Raw genomic sequence first — 15,836 nt, forward strand, 5'->3', positions numbered from 1 at the left:
TAATAAGAAGTGTTGTCACTGTCATTGTGCTGATTCAGACTGAACTAGCTGTTTATTTATTCTTTGTTACAAACAGGATTGCTGTTTCTGATTAAGCACTGATTATCCAACTTTCCGTACTGTAGTGGTATTTTTAGACTCTTTGTCAAATTTGATATGATGAAATGTATAGCTTGAATGCAATGTCCGCTGAATGCTAAATTACATGGTAAGCAATCACAACTTTTTGACATTTATGCATATATAGGTGCTAGTTTTGATCGATCTGAAATGTTTTGAACTTGGAAGAAAGTTAAGTAACACAATTATTTCACTCTCACTAATTATATATTATATAATCATTGCTGTCACTTATGAGTGTTTGAGCCCGTCCTCTAACATCTGTCAGTTAGTAGTTGTCTGTCAGCGAACAGGGATGATGACAGGATTACACCAGATTGAGGTTCGTAAACGCATCAGTCATTTCCCTAAAATTTAGGCCAGCGTTCAGCCAGGGTCACATCTGCTATAGTTATAGTCAGACTTTAGTCAGGTTGTCATCAGTGTCTGGATGTGAGTGGGTGGTTTGTGGGCTGAATGTCTATTGCACTTGGTTTGTGTTTCTTTATCTATAAAGGGTTGATGGGAAAGGCCATTTGTAATTATGTAATTAGCTGCATAAGAGGGTTGTTGTTTGTGCATCCATCTGCCTGTAATGGGTGTCACATGATAGGTAAAGTGGAAATGAGTGCAAGAGGAAATGTAGATGCTTAAGAAATATTAATTTCAGTTATATAATTCACGCTGTGTGTGTGTGTGTGTGTGTATATACACATGTGTATATATATATTAGGGGTGTTAACGTTAACACATGAGATTAATCTAAAAATTTTAACACGTTAATCTTTTTTAACGCAAATTAATCGTTTGATAAGGTTTGACCCCAACTTCTTCCCGTCATCGCAGCGTGGAAGGTTATCTATCATTGTGTGATGAGGGTACAGCACCAGTGTTGCCAGGGTAGCGGCACAAGTGGGCTATTTTGAAAATACAGTCGCGGGAAAAATGACAGAGCCGTGGGTTGCGTTTTTTTTTGGCTACTTTTGTAATGTACCACAGCCGCCTAAAATAGATCCTTCTACTAACGTGTATTATACTTGGAATGTATACCTGCCTGGCAACTTAAGAACGGAGAGGCGGTTGTAACATCCCAAACAACATGAGTTTCAGCAGAGCATACATGTTAAGGCTTTTACACAGCAGAAATTAACTTGACAGTTACTATAGATTATATAAGATAATAAACACACGATTACGATAGATATGGTTTGTATGTGACTTTCCTGAGATGAATGTGTACATCTGAAATGCTAAATTGTGCAGCGATATAAAAGGCTATAAATAGCATATTTTAACAACAGTAAGTTAAACGACCAAATTCCACATGTGATCGTAAAAGGAAGTTATTACAAACACTCGATGGTGGTTTGAAGTGAGTTCTAAGTAAAAGTGTACTATTAATCTCATAAATTGTCTTATGAAGCATGATGCTAATGTTAGCTCTAATGCACCTGCACAACAGATCCAATTCTTCTTCATAATGCATTTTGTCATAATACTTAATATAAGGTCGCAAGAAAATGTTTTGTTGTATTTATTTAGAAATACTTTTGATAATATTTGGGTAAATGTATACTGGGATTGAAGCGATGTGGCTTGGTAAACGTTTTATTGCCAGTATAAAGGCTGATAATGGCTGAATAAAAACAAAAGAATAATAAAGATTATGTCTCATACCTGGCGGAAGTGTGAAATGTTCTGTTTCCTTAAGCTAGTTTTTCATGCATTTCTTTTTCAACACATTTACAGGTAAATCCTAGTATTTAAAATGTGTGATTAATGATGATTAATCACAGTCCATAACTGTGATTAACACGATTAAATTTTAATCGATTGACAGCACATATATATATATATATATATATATATATATATATATATATAATTTGGGTATATATACAGGTGCATCTCAAATTAGAATGTCGTGGAAAAGTTCACTTATTTCAGTAATTTAACTCATATTGTGAAACTCATGTATTAAATAAATTAAATGCACACAGACTGAAGTAGTTTAAGTCTTTGGTTCTTTTAATTGTATTGATTTTGGCTCACATTTAACAAAAACCCACCAATTCTCTATCTCAAAAAATTTGAATACTTCATAAGACCAATAAAAAAAAAAACATTTTTAGTGAATTTTTGGCCTTCTGGAAAGTATGTTCATTTACTGTATATGTACTCAATACTTGGTAGGGGCTCCTTTTACTTTAATTACTGCCTCAATTCGGCATGGCATGGAGGTGATCAGTTTGTGGCACTGCTGAGGTGGTATGGAAGCCCAGGTTGCTTTGATAGCGGCCTTCAGCTCATCTGCATTGTTGGGTTTGGTGTCTCATCTTCCTCTTGACAATAACCCATAGATTCTCTATGGGGTTCCGGTCAGGCGAATTTGCTGGCCAGTCAAGCACACCAACACTATGGTCATTGAACCAGCTTTTGGTACCTTTGGCAGTGTGGGCTGGTACCAAGTCCTGCTGGAAAATGAAATCAGCATCTCCATAAAGCTTGTCAACAGAAGGAAGCATGAAGTGCTCTAAAATTTCCTGGTAGATGGCTGCGTTGACTGTGGACTTCAGAAAACACAGTGGACCAACACCAGCAGATGACATGGCAACCCAAATCATCACTGACTGTGGAAACTTCACACTGGACTTCAAGCCACATGGATTCTGTGCCTCTCCACTTTTCCTCCAGACTCTGGGACCTTGATTTCCAAATGAAATGCAAAATTTACTTTCATCTGAAAAGAGGACTTTGGACCACTGAGGAACAGTCCAGTTCTTTTTCTCCACAGCCCAGTTAAGATGCTTCTGACGTTCTCTCTGCTTCAGAAGTGGCTTGGTAGCCCTTTTCCTGAAGACGACTCTTGATGCACTGGCTCCAGCTTCAGTTCACTCCTTGTGAAGCTCTCACAAGTGTTTGAATCAGCTTTCCTTGACAATATTCTCAAGCTTGCAGTCATCACTGTTGCTTGTGCACCTTTTCCTACCCAAATTCTTCCTTCCAGTCAACTTTGCATTTAATATGCTTTGATACAGCACTCTGTAAACAGCCACACTTTTCAGTAATGACCCTCTGTGACTTACCCTCTTTGTGGAGGGCGTCAATGTTCGTCTTCTGGACCATTGCCAAGTCAGCAGTCTTCTCCATTATTGTGGTTTCAAAGAACAAGAGATACCCGGAATTTATACTGTAGGGATGGTCATTTATTGAAACTCAAAATGTAAATATTCTAATATTTTGAGATACTGATTTTTGACTTTCATGAGCTGTAAGCTCTAATCATCAAAATTAAAACAAAAAACTTTTGAAATGTTTTACTTTACATGCAATGAATCTAAAATATATGAAAGTTTCACTTTTTGAAATAACTTGCATGAAAAAATGAACTTTTTCACGACATTCTAATTTATTGAGATGCACCTGTATATATACACACATGTATGTATATGTATATGTGTGTGTGTGTGTGTGTGTGTGTTTGTAAAATCTGAAAGTACACTCCTAACATCAGTTATTCAAGCATTATAATACATTATAATATTTAATGATAGAACTTTAGTAATTAGAATTAAAACTTGGCAACTATGCATGGATGCATATTACGTCATTTTAACTGACTTAGGACTGGTGGAGGTGCTTTTTTGGTCATTTAGTGTTTTATGAAAAAGCTGAAGAATTCCAAAAGGAACACTGTTATTTTGACAGGAAAATACAACAAAGAATATTGTGTACATGTAGCGCATCAATTCTCTCTCTCTTTCTCTTTGCGTGTGTGAGACAAAGCGACGGCGCGTTGTGCACCTTCACACTAGAGTTTACGGTAACGTTACGTCAAATACAGGTACAACGCGATCTACTAACATTTGCGCCATTATTTAACGGCCAAAAAAAAAGCATGTCTTAAAGCAGGCAGTAATTTGTGCTGCTCATGGTAGATTGTGCTGGTCATTATGGAAATGATCTGGCTTATTATTATTATTATTCAAGTTTTCTTTTTCTAAAATCAGTTATATTTTGACTGACTACAAAATAGATTTTAAAATAGTTCGTTTTAAGGTTTGTTCTGTTTTTGTTACATATTGTTCCATTCCCTCCTGAGCAGGTTAAATCAAGTCTTTTTGGGTGTATGTGGAAGAAAGAGGCTGTCCTGACAAGAAGATCAGGATCAGCCTGAGTCCGCACCTACTATATCAGGTCAAAAGTTAACAAACACGAAACACTGGTGCTGCCAAACTGGATCAGATGATCCTGATAGTGTGTATGGGTAAGACTTACATGTGCTCTGACTTGTAAACAAGACGATTATCTATCATACTGATAATTACTTAAAGATATCAACATGCTAGGTGATTTGTGATCCAGTACGAGGGATCGGTTGTCACTTTTTTTACGTAATCCGCTAAGTCTTTCGTTAATTAGTGTTATTGAACAACATGACCCCTGGGTTAGAAGCGATCACATACCATCTCACAGCCTGTGCCGCAACACGTCTCCTTCATCTCTGTAGAATAGTCATAACAATTATAAGTGATGTGTGTTTTGTTTACTTTTGAGAGCGTAGCTTTTGCTAAGGGATGAACTATGCTGGGTATTGAAATATTGTGATATTGAAATCTCAGTTACTTCATGTATGTTCGTTTTGACATCACCAGGCCTTTGTGATCATGTTTGTTCCATTCCTGATTATAAGGTATATTCACACAAAAACAAAACTAATTTTGCTGGATGTTCACATCTGCCATCCAGCTGTGTCGCTCCCAACTACACCGACACCCCATGAGCTTTCGGTTCAGAAAGTTTCATCTATGATTGCTTGCCGTTTTTTGCCATGCCTCAGAGATGGAGCTACTGCCGTGTGCTTATGAATGGCACTGGGGGCTGCTTGACTTGGCACAGGCGAGGAAGACGGAAATCAGGGGAAAACGAAGGGTAAGAGGGCTGTTGGTTCAGTCAGGTCTGGTTTTAATCACATCTGACAGTGAGCCGAAGCCAGACAGGATGCTGAGGTAACGCTTCAGAATACAGTGGCTTCAATTTATGTACTGATTTACTCTCAAGAAGTGTTTGGACCACATCACTAGTTGGGGTATTAGCAAACGCAGATCGGAAGGTTTTAAGTCATGGGTTTTTCTGTAGCTGGAGGGTTTGTTTCTACCATCCCAAAGGTACATACAGCAGCCCATCCTCCCCTGGGCTCTGCTTTGTGTTACAGGCAAACAATATATATTACCCTGACTGGGAAAATGCTACCAAGTTTCTCAGAAAACCATGACGACTTTCTCTTCTCCAGGAAGTGTTTATTTGGATTGAGTAGGCTTATCAAGATGGTAACCTCAAGTTCTTCATTTTTAAAGCTGTGGTCTACAACAAATGCTTTATATTGCTAGTCTAGTTCACAGATGATCTGCACTGAACGCCGGATGTTTTTTTTACTACTTCCGTGTCCTAATGTTCTGATTTAATCAGCTATGCACTGAATGAATTACTAGGACCTCCATGTAACATTTTTTGTTTCTTTGGCTTGTCGTCAAATCCTCCAAACATTGAAAAGCAAAGATGTAGCAATTATTATAACTGACCCCCATGCACCCTCACATCATAACATGCCCTGTCACTTTTAGAAATTTGTCTCCTTCGTTTTGTGAGAGATAATCTTTCTATTTTAAGAGCTTCATTTTTCTTGGCTATAGTGCGAAGGAAAAGAAACGGCTTGAAATGATGGCTTTTAAATCTAAGCAGTAGACTATGCCAACTGGTTGCTTTGGCTGTGAGCTGAATGAACAAGCAAGCGATTAAGTGTTAGCACTCAATCACCTTACAGCAAATCAGTTGGGGTGAACGTCACGTAATTAATATCTAAAACCCCAGTGCTGAATTGTTGATAGGAAGAAAACTTAAAACTAAATTTTATGGATTGTTTCCCCTGCTGAAAAGAGAGGAACCAACCTCTTCTTAAATGTTTTAGTGTTTTTCACAAATATGGAAATTAAAAACACTGAATGAAAACGATTGTAAAACACAGGCGATCACTAGTGTCACTATGGTTGCATGTGACTAAACCTCTTTCATAATCAGCACATATTCATATTTGAGAATAAAAGGAACTTTTACAACTTCTATTTCCTCTCTTATAAATTGAGTAGTGGTTTTGACACAGTACTGCATTAGTCTGAAGTGATGTACCACAGAAATCTTGGCTGTGTTTGGAGCAAAGCTAATGAGAGTGTCAGTGAATTCTACATGATGGAGCTCAGGATTGACATGCCATATGACTATTTGCACAGTTGAGATTGCCAGATCACACACACAATCAACACAGAACGAAGAAAATGACTGGGCCACTCTCAGTGGGCTGAATCTGTCCAGAATATCCAATGTGAGTCAAGTTAACAAAAGGTAGAAAACAGATGTCTCATATTTGCTACTGCACTGCACAAAGAAACATCTCTGAAGACCAAAGCTAGTAAAATATTAAGTAGTTTACAGACCATTTTAATTTAACTTTTTGAACCAAGACTTTTCACAGTGTAATTCTACAAAAACTATTTTTTTAATACATTTAGCCTACCTTGGAAACTCTTTTGTGTCTAGATGTGTGTGATCTCCTTAGTGTGATTTATTTCAGAATCAGGAAGGAGACTTTGTTTTTTTGCATTTTACTTGGCATTTTACTATACATTTTTTATATCAAAGTCTAGTATTACCCACCACTATGGTTAGGATAAATATCTTTAGACAGCTTCATGAGGTGAATAATAAAATTTCACCCTTTTACAATGAAACAGTTTAATTTTTTAAATAATTCATGAAAATTATCAAAATTGGGGGCATGGTATTTCACAAAGGATGTGTACTTGAGTAGCATGTGTGATTAGCATGGGCTAATCAATTAGAAGTTCCCCAGTGGGAAACAAGGAATTACATAAAAATTTTAACAATCTCACATCACCAGGGCTTCTAATTAGGGACCAAGTTCTGCCTCAATCAGTACAAGAATGACAGTTGGTGACTTTCAGAGGTTTCAGTTCAGAAGTTCATACAAAACCCGGCAATTTGATTTTTCTATCAAGTCCTGTTATTGTTATGCATCTTTTTTTTTTCTTCCCATGATGAGTAAGTCTTTTATTGCTTTTCCAGAGCACCTGCCAAACACTACTTGATTAACCACAGAGCTGAGCTGATATGGTTGCCATGATATCAGCGTGTATCACCTTGACATCTAAGTCAAGAGCATCTGCCCATTTGGTCTCTGATATTCTCTGAGCCTCTGGTTCATGATGTATCATGAATGGTTACTGTCAACATTTAATGTTAAATCCTCCTATTCTCCGATTACAGTCATATCTATAAAGACATGGACTATTAAAGCATTAGAGGTGCACACATATTTTATTTTTTTACAGCCTTTTAAATGTTGAGACGTGAGTACTGGATTTATTTTTAGCAGCGTCTCCTCTGATTTTGACACTTTGTGTTTTTTGTGATCATGAAAAATAAAACAAACATGTCACATGTGTACTGGCACATTGATTATGAAAAAAGCTGTTATTCTTTTATTAATTTTCTGTTTTATCACTAGAGAGAGAATCTCTATGCCACATATAACTGGCACTTAATCGTTTAATAAAGGACTTCAGAAGAAAATACCCAGCACTCACACTTATGCCTCAGGACATTATTACAATGTGGATTGTTAAGTAGTTAATAAAATTAATAGGCTTTTTTAAAGCAATAAGCCATGAGAGATCACGCATTACAGTGATTTTACTACAGATGAATGGAGTAAATAGGCATAATGTCCTTACCCAGGAATAGGAAGAGGTGTTGCACCAATGATTTTCTCTAATTTTTGGAGGATTTAATGAATTCAAGGTGGTGAACTTGCTGCCATTCTGGTTCATGTAAACAGTAATCGATTCAGCCCTTGAGTTGGCAATATCCGTCATTCATCCTTCAGCCCAGATGCAGCTGCATGTCAAAATGAATTATTTTTGACAAGTCCCTCTGGTGATGTGTTGGATTGACTTTTATTTTTTATTTATATATTTATTTATTTGTTTTGGCCTCTTGCCTTTATGCTTTAAGTAACAGTTAGCTAACACAAGTTATAAAAACTTGGTCAAAATGAGTAATGTCAGCAGAGCAGAAACAATTAAAGCTGCAGCCCGTAAGATTTTCCTGTGTCTCCATCTGTGTTTGAAACCTGCAATTGCAGTTATTTGTAGAATCATTTTCTTAATGTGGGTTGTGCACCGCTACACAGCCCCAGCACGGAGGAATCTAATGTTTTGAGGAGTATGTGTGGCATGTGTGGATATTCACTGTATTTTGGAATCACAGATTCTATCCTACATCTTGGAAGTATGACCCAAATAAGAATTTTCACCGGATATTGTCATCTGAACGAATAAGTAACAAGACTGACACTTTTGTTCTGACCAACTGAGGAAAAAAGCATTACAATAAAATGGCACTACAATGGTGATTAAATCTAACAACCGGTTAACTCATATCACATCAAACCATTTATTAACAAATTATTACTGTAATACTTTGTTCTCAAATTGTTCATGTAGTGTGTATTAGCGTTACATGTAGATTTCAGTTTCTGTACATTCTAATCTCTAATTGTCATACCATTTGAATTTCATATAAAGAAATTCTTTTAACAAAAAAAAGCTAATTAGTCTTCCTCAGAACTTGTTCTCTTTAAAATACATAACTTTTGTAATCCCACATAGGCTATCTGTATAATCGGATGCACATTTAAAACTGGAATGTAATCTAATTTCAGTCACTCATGTTTTTTGGATTACAATCCGCCGTCAAAATGATTTAATTTTTCCAGCTGCTGTGAGGAGGAGGCTAAATGATCCGCCACCTGCAGGATCCTCACATGCGATCTAATCTACTAGCTGGGACAACTTATTTATGTTTACAGATGTGACGTAATGACATGGCAACATGCTTGAATTTCCCGCAAATTCCTACTAGTACCACTCAAATTAAAAAACATTATTATAAGCTAACCGTTGTGAATCGGGTTAAGGTAAGGAGATAGTTTTGATCACTGGCTGGTTATGTACTTGCTTAAAAATTGATTTTGTATATATTTTAACCAAAAAAAGGTTAGGACTGCAGCTTTAATATGAACATGTTTAAATGTAGCATCATCTTTTACAGTGTAGTTGATAGTAGTAAAGGAGACAGGAAGCAATGGGAAGAGAGAGGGCAATGGGAAAGGACCTTGAGTCGAGACTCCAACTTGGGATGCACAAAACAAACTCGGGTTTCAGCAGTCCAAGGAAAACACTGCAGGTAGTGCATTTGGGATCTTTTGGTATAAGTGGTAGATCATTGATATACCAGTTTAATCCTACCAACATACTGAATCCATTTGGCTCTCCTTTTTCTGTTTCATTGTTTTATTTAGTTATGTTTTGGTGACATTTTTAAATCAAAAGTTGTATTTCCCTTATTATACCAAGTTTGACAACAGAAGATGGCCCATGTCTATTGTTTTTAATCAAGCTTTTATTTTTGTATTGTTCATTTCAGCAAGTACATTGGTCTTCTCCCACCAGTCATCAACTGTTAATTCACAAATTAAATTACAACTGTAGTGAAATCTTTAAGATGTAGTAGCACAACGGAAAAAAACATAGTAGCATAACATCTAAATGAACATTTTTTTTATTCAATATACTCTGTGTGCTTACTGCTTACTTGGTGTGTATAAAATTCAACTGTGTGATCACAGCTGTGTGTTTTGAAACATGGCTCATGCAGTGAGATTTTGGATCTGGAACTGTTTAGAATAAGGTAGGATGATGTTGATGTTATATTCATGTAGTCAAATCTCCAGCAAAAAGTTTTTCCTGCAGCCTGTGGGCAGGGGCTGTAATGCTGTGCCCGTGTAGGATTATTGGCAGGAGCTGGTGAGAATGTTGGTGAGCCAGGCAAGCAAGTACAGCTGATAGGAGGCTGAAGTGTAAGAAAGTGAGCAATGGAATCGTGAAATGTCAGTATGAGTGAATGCCTCTGCATCAGCTTGCTCTCCCTGACCAGTGTGATATGATCTCTGATCTTCCTCAACACCTTGTAATGCTTCCAGCACACCCTCAAACAACAGAAATCTAAGCCCAGAGCAACATCTGACACCATTAGTCACCTCTGTGCACAAGGTGATGCATCATGGCATTTTCATTTTATTTGGGCTATATACATTTGAGTACACATCAGTTTACAAAAGAAAAAAAAAAAAAGATATGTGCTTCTCTTTTGTGTATTTATTTTACCAGGCAGGCTGCATTTGGTGCTACCAAGGATGAACCAAAATATCAAAGTGGCCTCTCAAATTATTATGAATGATTGGTATTACACTTAGGTGGAAACAGGTTTCCACAAGTTATAGAGTAAAATTAAAAATTATAATTATGAAAATAATAAAATAGTATAGTTTATTCCTCTTATTGCTTGAATGCATAATGTGACATATATATACACATACATATATATATATATATATATATATATATATATATATATATATAAAACTTATGACTGTCTAAATGTATTTGAGATACAGTAAAAGTTAAAATAATAAAGAAAATATAAATTTCAAACTTATTTTTTAACTATCAATTATCACATTCTGACATAGAGTACAATGGGCTAAAGGCCCACCTAAAGAAAAAAAATGTGCTATTCACTGAGCCTAAAATGTATAATTGTAGAAAATATATATATGTTGTATTGAACATTAATAGAGCAGCAGATTCTGTGTGAAAATAAATCATTCAAGTTGTTTATTTTGTTTAAAAATCTTATAAATGTATTAGGTGGCAAGAGGGGCCTTTTACCCCACACACGGGGTAAAAGGCTCACCAGCATGGGGTAAAAGGCACAGGGTATTGATACAAATATTCAGCTAAAATAATGTTTTTTAAATAATGTCTAAGTTAATACTTGTTCAAAACCATCACTTTAGCAAAGTTTGTACTATTATACTGCTTATTTTGAAAAATAAAAGAATTAATTTTTGTTCAATAAATATACTGTCATTAAAATGTTAATATAAAAAATATATTTTAAAATACAGAAACAAAATCATTTTAATAAGTAAAGATTCTGAAAGTATTTAAGGAGATCCAATAATAATTGAATATATATTTACAGTAGTAACAACAAATTATATTTTATTATAAGATAAATATATATTTTTAAATATGATGGTTTCATTCTAAACATGGTGATTATCTCTAATATGGTCACCCAACATAATATATGATATTTACCATCTCAATCTAACCATGTCATGTCAACAAATGGAAAGGTCAGTCATCTATTAATTATCATGTTAATTACTGTGCGCCTTTAGCCCCAAAAGCAGAGGTGCTTTTTACCCCAAATACCATACTTTTACATATTCTTTTGTTATTTAAAAACTGTTGCTTTAATAATCTTAAACAAAACTGAAAATCATAAAGAAGGCCTTTGTCTCAAAATAAATGCATTAATTTTAGCGATTCTCATTTGCTACTTAAATCTACAACATTTTAAAAAACAAAATATTAGATCAAGTAAGCACAGAATCAACTTTGCACTGATACGCACGATTACATCAAAGATCAGACAAATATACACGTTGAATCTTTTTTTTTTTTTTTGATATTTTATTACAAAAATCTTACATATTGTGCCTTTAATGGCTGACACTTTTTTAATTTAATTAAATTTTTATTTTGCATTTCAACAACATCCAAATAACAAAATAAAATGTATACGCCCAAATGTATACGCAATGAAAGAGGGCGGGACTTTTATTCTCACTGTAGTATTGTTGCTGCCACCGGCGCCATGTCCTGGAGATGCTGTGTTTCATTATGAAAGCGAAACTACTTTGTTTGGGCTTCCAAAAGTGGACACAACTAGAGATCAGTGGTTAAGTTGTATTTACAACACTGTTCCAGAACAGTTCAACTAGGGATGCACCGATATGAAAATTTTGGGCTGATACCGATAATTCTTTATGTATGAAAGCCGATAACCGATATGTTGGCCGATAAATCTAAATCCAATTTTTTTATATCATTTTTGAGAGCCTGATTACAAAAAAAGTCTCACCATTAAAAGCCATTAAACACTTCAACATAAATCAAACAAAGCAGCCTTACAAATAAATAAAACAATGCTTAAATAATGCAAACATGGACAACATTACTTAACATTATATGTAAAAAAAATAAAATAAAAAAATCATGTGCCATTGATAAATTAAACGGAATAGCCTCTGCACTGACAATTAAATTATTTTAATTAAAGCATATTATTCATGAAAAAAAGAAAAATAAAAGTGGTTATTCATATATCAATGATTTTGAAAAAGTAGTATGTTAATTAATACCACTGTTTCAAATAGCAGCATGCAGTTTTAGCGCTGCTGAAGAGCTGAATGAACACCGGTAAACTCAAGCGCTTATTTATACACCATAAACATAACATTATAACTTATATATGCACAAAAAGACGTAAATGCGCAAGATCTTGAACTAAGTTATGCGCTAAAAAGATGTGACGCGCTCTTGGCTCTTCCCACAACAACGCGCTGAAACACGACAAATTAAACCAAAGAATTCACAACGTTTTATTATAACAGTGTTCTCATTATGATATTATATATATGATAGTCCCAATCATTGTTATTAATGTTGTGCATTGCTGTTCGAGCTGCGTGCGCTGAAACTCAAGAGCTGAATGAACACTGAGTTTAAACTGAAGCACTTTGCTGGCAGCTTATTTAACTCAAGGAAACGCATCATATATGAGATTAATCAGCTATTTATACAACATAAACATAATATTACAACTTGTATGTATAAAAAGACGCAAATGCACAAGTGAACTCGAACTAAGTTGTGCTAACCAGAATGTGTAACTTCTGTTGTGGATGCGCTCTTACCGCAACACCGTGCTGAAACATGACAAATTAAACCAATTCACAATGTTTTATAATAATAGTGTTCTCATTATAATATTATATATATGACAGTCCCAATCATATAGTTATTAAATGTTGTGCATTGCTTTTTGAGCTGCATGCGCTGAGCTAAAGATGATCACAGAAGCGATCTATTAACGCTGTATTAGCTTAACCAAACGAATTCTATAAGCCTATGAGATAAATATATATGCATAAAATAAACACAATATTACAACCCACAATTGCACAAAAGGCTGCAAATGCACAAGCGAACTTAACTGTGCTAGTCATAGCTCTATTGTGGATGCGCTCTTCCCGTAACAAACACGGGCACACAAAGATTCCATTCATTATTTTATAGTAATGTTCTCATTATAATATGACAGACTTGCCCTGTACATATTGCACTTCACTGTATTTTCCTTTTCAAAGTGATTCCATTAATATTTCAAGCAATTAAAAACCATCATGGTGAACAGTGGGCATCTGAAGTGCCTCTGCAGGAAATAATGCATTATTTATTGGCTTTAATATATCGGCCAAATTTTCTTATCGGTTCGATAACAGAAAAATTAACATTTATCGGCCAATACCGATATGGTGGCCGATATATTGTGCATCCCTAAGTTCAACCCAAATATTAGAGTGTGTGCATCGCAATTTACGGAGGACTATTTCCTGAACCTGGGAGTAGCCTGCCAGCTATGCTCAAAGGCTGTTTCTATAAAGTGGGGCAATTCCAACTTTGCAAGGACAGTCTGGCGCTTCTGACTCACAGCCTGTAAGTATGTTTTCATATTTAAAGAATTTGCCACTGACTATTCAAACTATTGACTATTCAAAAGGTGTGAGCAGTGTAGAGTAGCGCTTGTTGTTTGTCGTTTCTCCGATCACAAATGCAGACATGGTAATATTTACGCGGCGCGATGCAACGCAACACGTAAAAAGACAGTATAAGTCATTATAATCAGTAATTATGTCCCCACTGGATGTAACAAATGCCTCGTTTGTAATGGGTTTTATTGTTTTTGTGTCGTCGCACCGGGACACGGCATCACAATACGGTGAGGGGCGTAACATTTCCGTCTCACGCTTGAGGTATTCGGCCAATCACGACACACTGGATAGCTGGCCAATCAGAGCACACCTCGCTTCTCAGAACAATGAGCTTTGTAAAAATCGGTGCGTTTCAGAAAGGCGAGGGCATAGAGGAGCAACAATAATGTACAGTATGTGGAAAAGAATGTGTTTTTTGAAACTTAAACCGCATAAACGGTTAAATTGCATTACACCAAATACACAAAATAATTTTAGCAACATCATATGACCCCTTTAAACAAAATCACACTTATTAAACAAATCAAATAATTTCTTGGCCTTATCACTTCTCATAATTTTTAGGACCTCTGTATACATGTCAAGCTCCTTTTTAAAGACATTAAACTGGGGTGCTGTTTCAAAACTTTACATTTGTGAATAAAGTGTTTTAAAGGGGTCATATGACATTGCTAAAAAGAACATTATTTTGTGTATTTGGTGTAATGTAATGCGTTTATGCGGTTTAAGGTTCAAAAAACACATTTTCTTCCACATACTGTACATTATTGTTGCTCCTCTATGCCCCGCCTTTCTGAAATGCGTCGATTTTTCAAAGCTCATCGTTCTGAGAAGCGAGGAGTGCTCTGATTGGCCAGCTATCCAGTGTGTTGTGACTGGCCGAATACCTCAAGCGTTTGTGCACAGCCAGCATTGTAGGCTACTCTATCAGGTTCAGGAATCAGTCCTCCATAAAATGCGCTGAACACATCTGAATATTTGGGTTGAACTGTTCTGGAACAGTGTTGTAAATACAACTTAACCACTGATTTCTAGTTGTGTCCTTTTTTGGAAGCCCAAACAAAGTAGTTTCGCTTTTACAACGAAACACACAGCTTCTCCATAACATAACGGCGGCAACAATACTACAGCGAGAATAATAGTTCCGCCTTCTTTCTTTGCATAAACATTTGGGCGGTGTTATGCAAATCTTCCCACACAGTGACATAGACATGTGGGGCGTGTTTAAACGAGGCATTTTAGGAAGGCGTGGTCGAGTCTTAACTTTTATAAAGAATATCTCTTTGGGTTTGAGACTTTAGTGTTTGCAACTTTAGGGATCTTATCTATGCACGAACAGCTTGTAAAACTCCAAAGAGAAAGGAAAACTTGAAATCACATCATATGACCACTTTAATATGAGAAGTAAACAATTTACAAAAAAGTCTACACTTTTGTCCTCCAAATTTAAACATGTACGTGCATCTTGGAAAGCGAATGTTTTGGAAAGTGCTACGCCACATTTTTGTGCCATCTAGTGGTTTAGATTAAAATAATATCAAAGGCGCCTTTTACCCCGGGGCGCCTTTAGCACCGTTGTACCCTACAGTCAAAATTCTGAGACAAAGTCACATTATGATACATACATTTGCAATTATAAGATACATTGTCATGTTGAAAAATACAAAAGGTACATTGTGAGATATGAAATTGCAATTACAGTAAAAAAAAAAAAAAAAACCTTACTGTTGCAAGATATAAAGTAATGGTGCAAGACATGTAACTTTATATCTTGCACATTTGTTTCTAATTGAGCATTTTCCTGTAATTGAGCTTTTATATCTCCCAATTCGAATTTATTACAATATATAAATTAGCAGTTCAAAGCTATAAGGTCACCTTGCAAAATATAAATGAGTGAAAATGCACTTCCATT

The 15,836-nt window shown here is 35.7% G+C and overlaps 2 protein-coding genes across 3 annotated transcripts in view; one reads left to right on the plus strand and one right to left on the minus strand.

Moving 5' to 3' along the window:
- The window catches only part of slc25a16 (solute carrier family 25 member 16), a 55,880-nt gene that overhangs the window by 12,935 nt on the left and 27,109 nt on the right, over window positions 1-15,836 (minus strand). The window lies entirely within an intron of this gene.
- The window catches only part of tet1 (tet methylcytosine dioxygenase 1), a 54,873-nt gene that overhangs the window by 4,817 nt on the left and 34,220 nt on the right, over window positions 1-15,836 (plus strand). The gene's annotated exons all lie outside the window — the stretch shown is intronic.

Source organism: Onychostoma macrolepis, chromosome 13 (genome assembly GCF_012432095.1).
Source record: "Onychostoma macrolepis isolate SWU-2019 chromosome 13, ASM1243209v1, whole genome shotgun sequence".
NCBI lineage: Eukaryota > Metazoa > Chordata > Actinopteri > Cypriniformes > Cyprinidae > Onychostoma > Onychostoma macrolepis.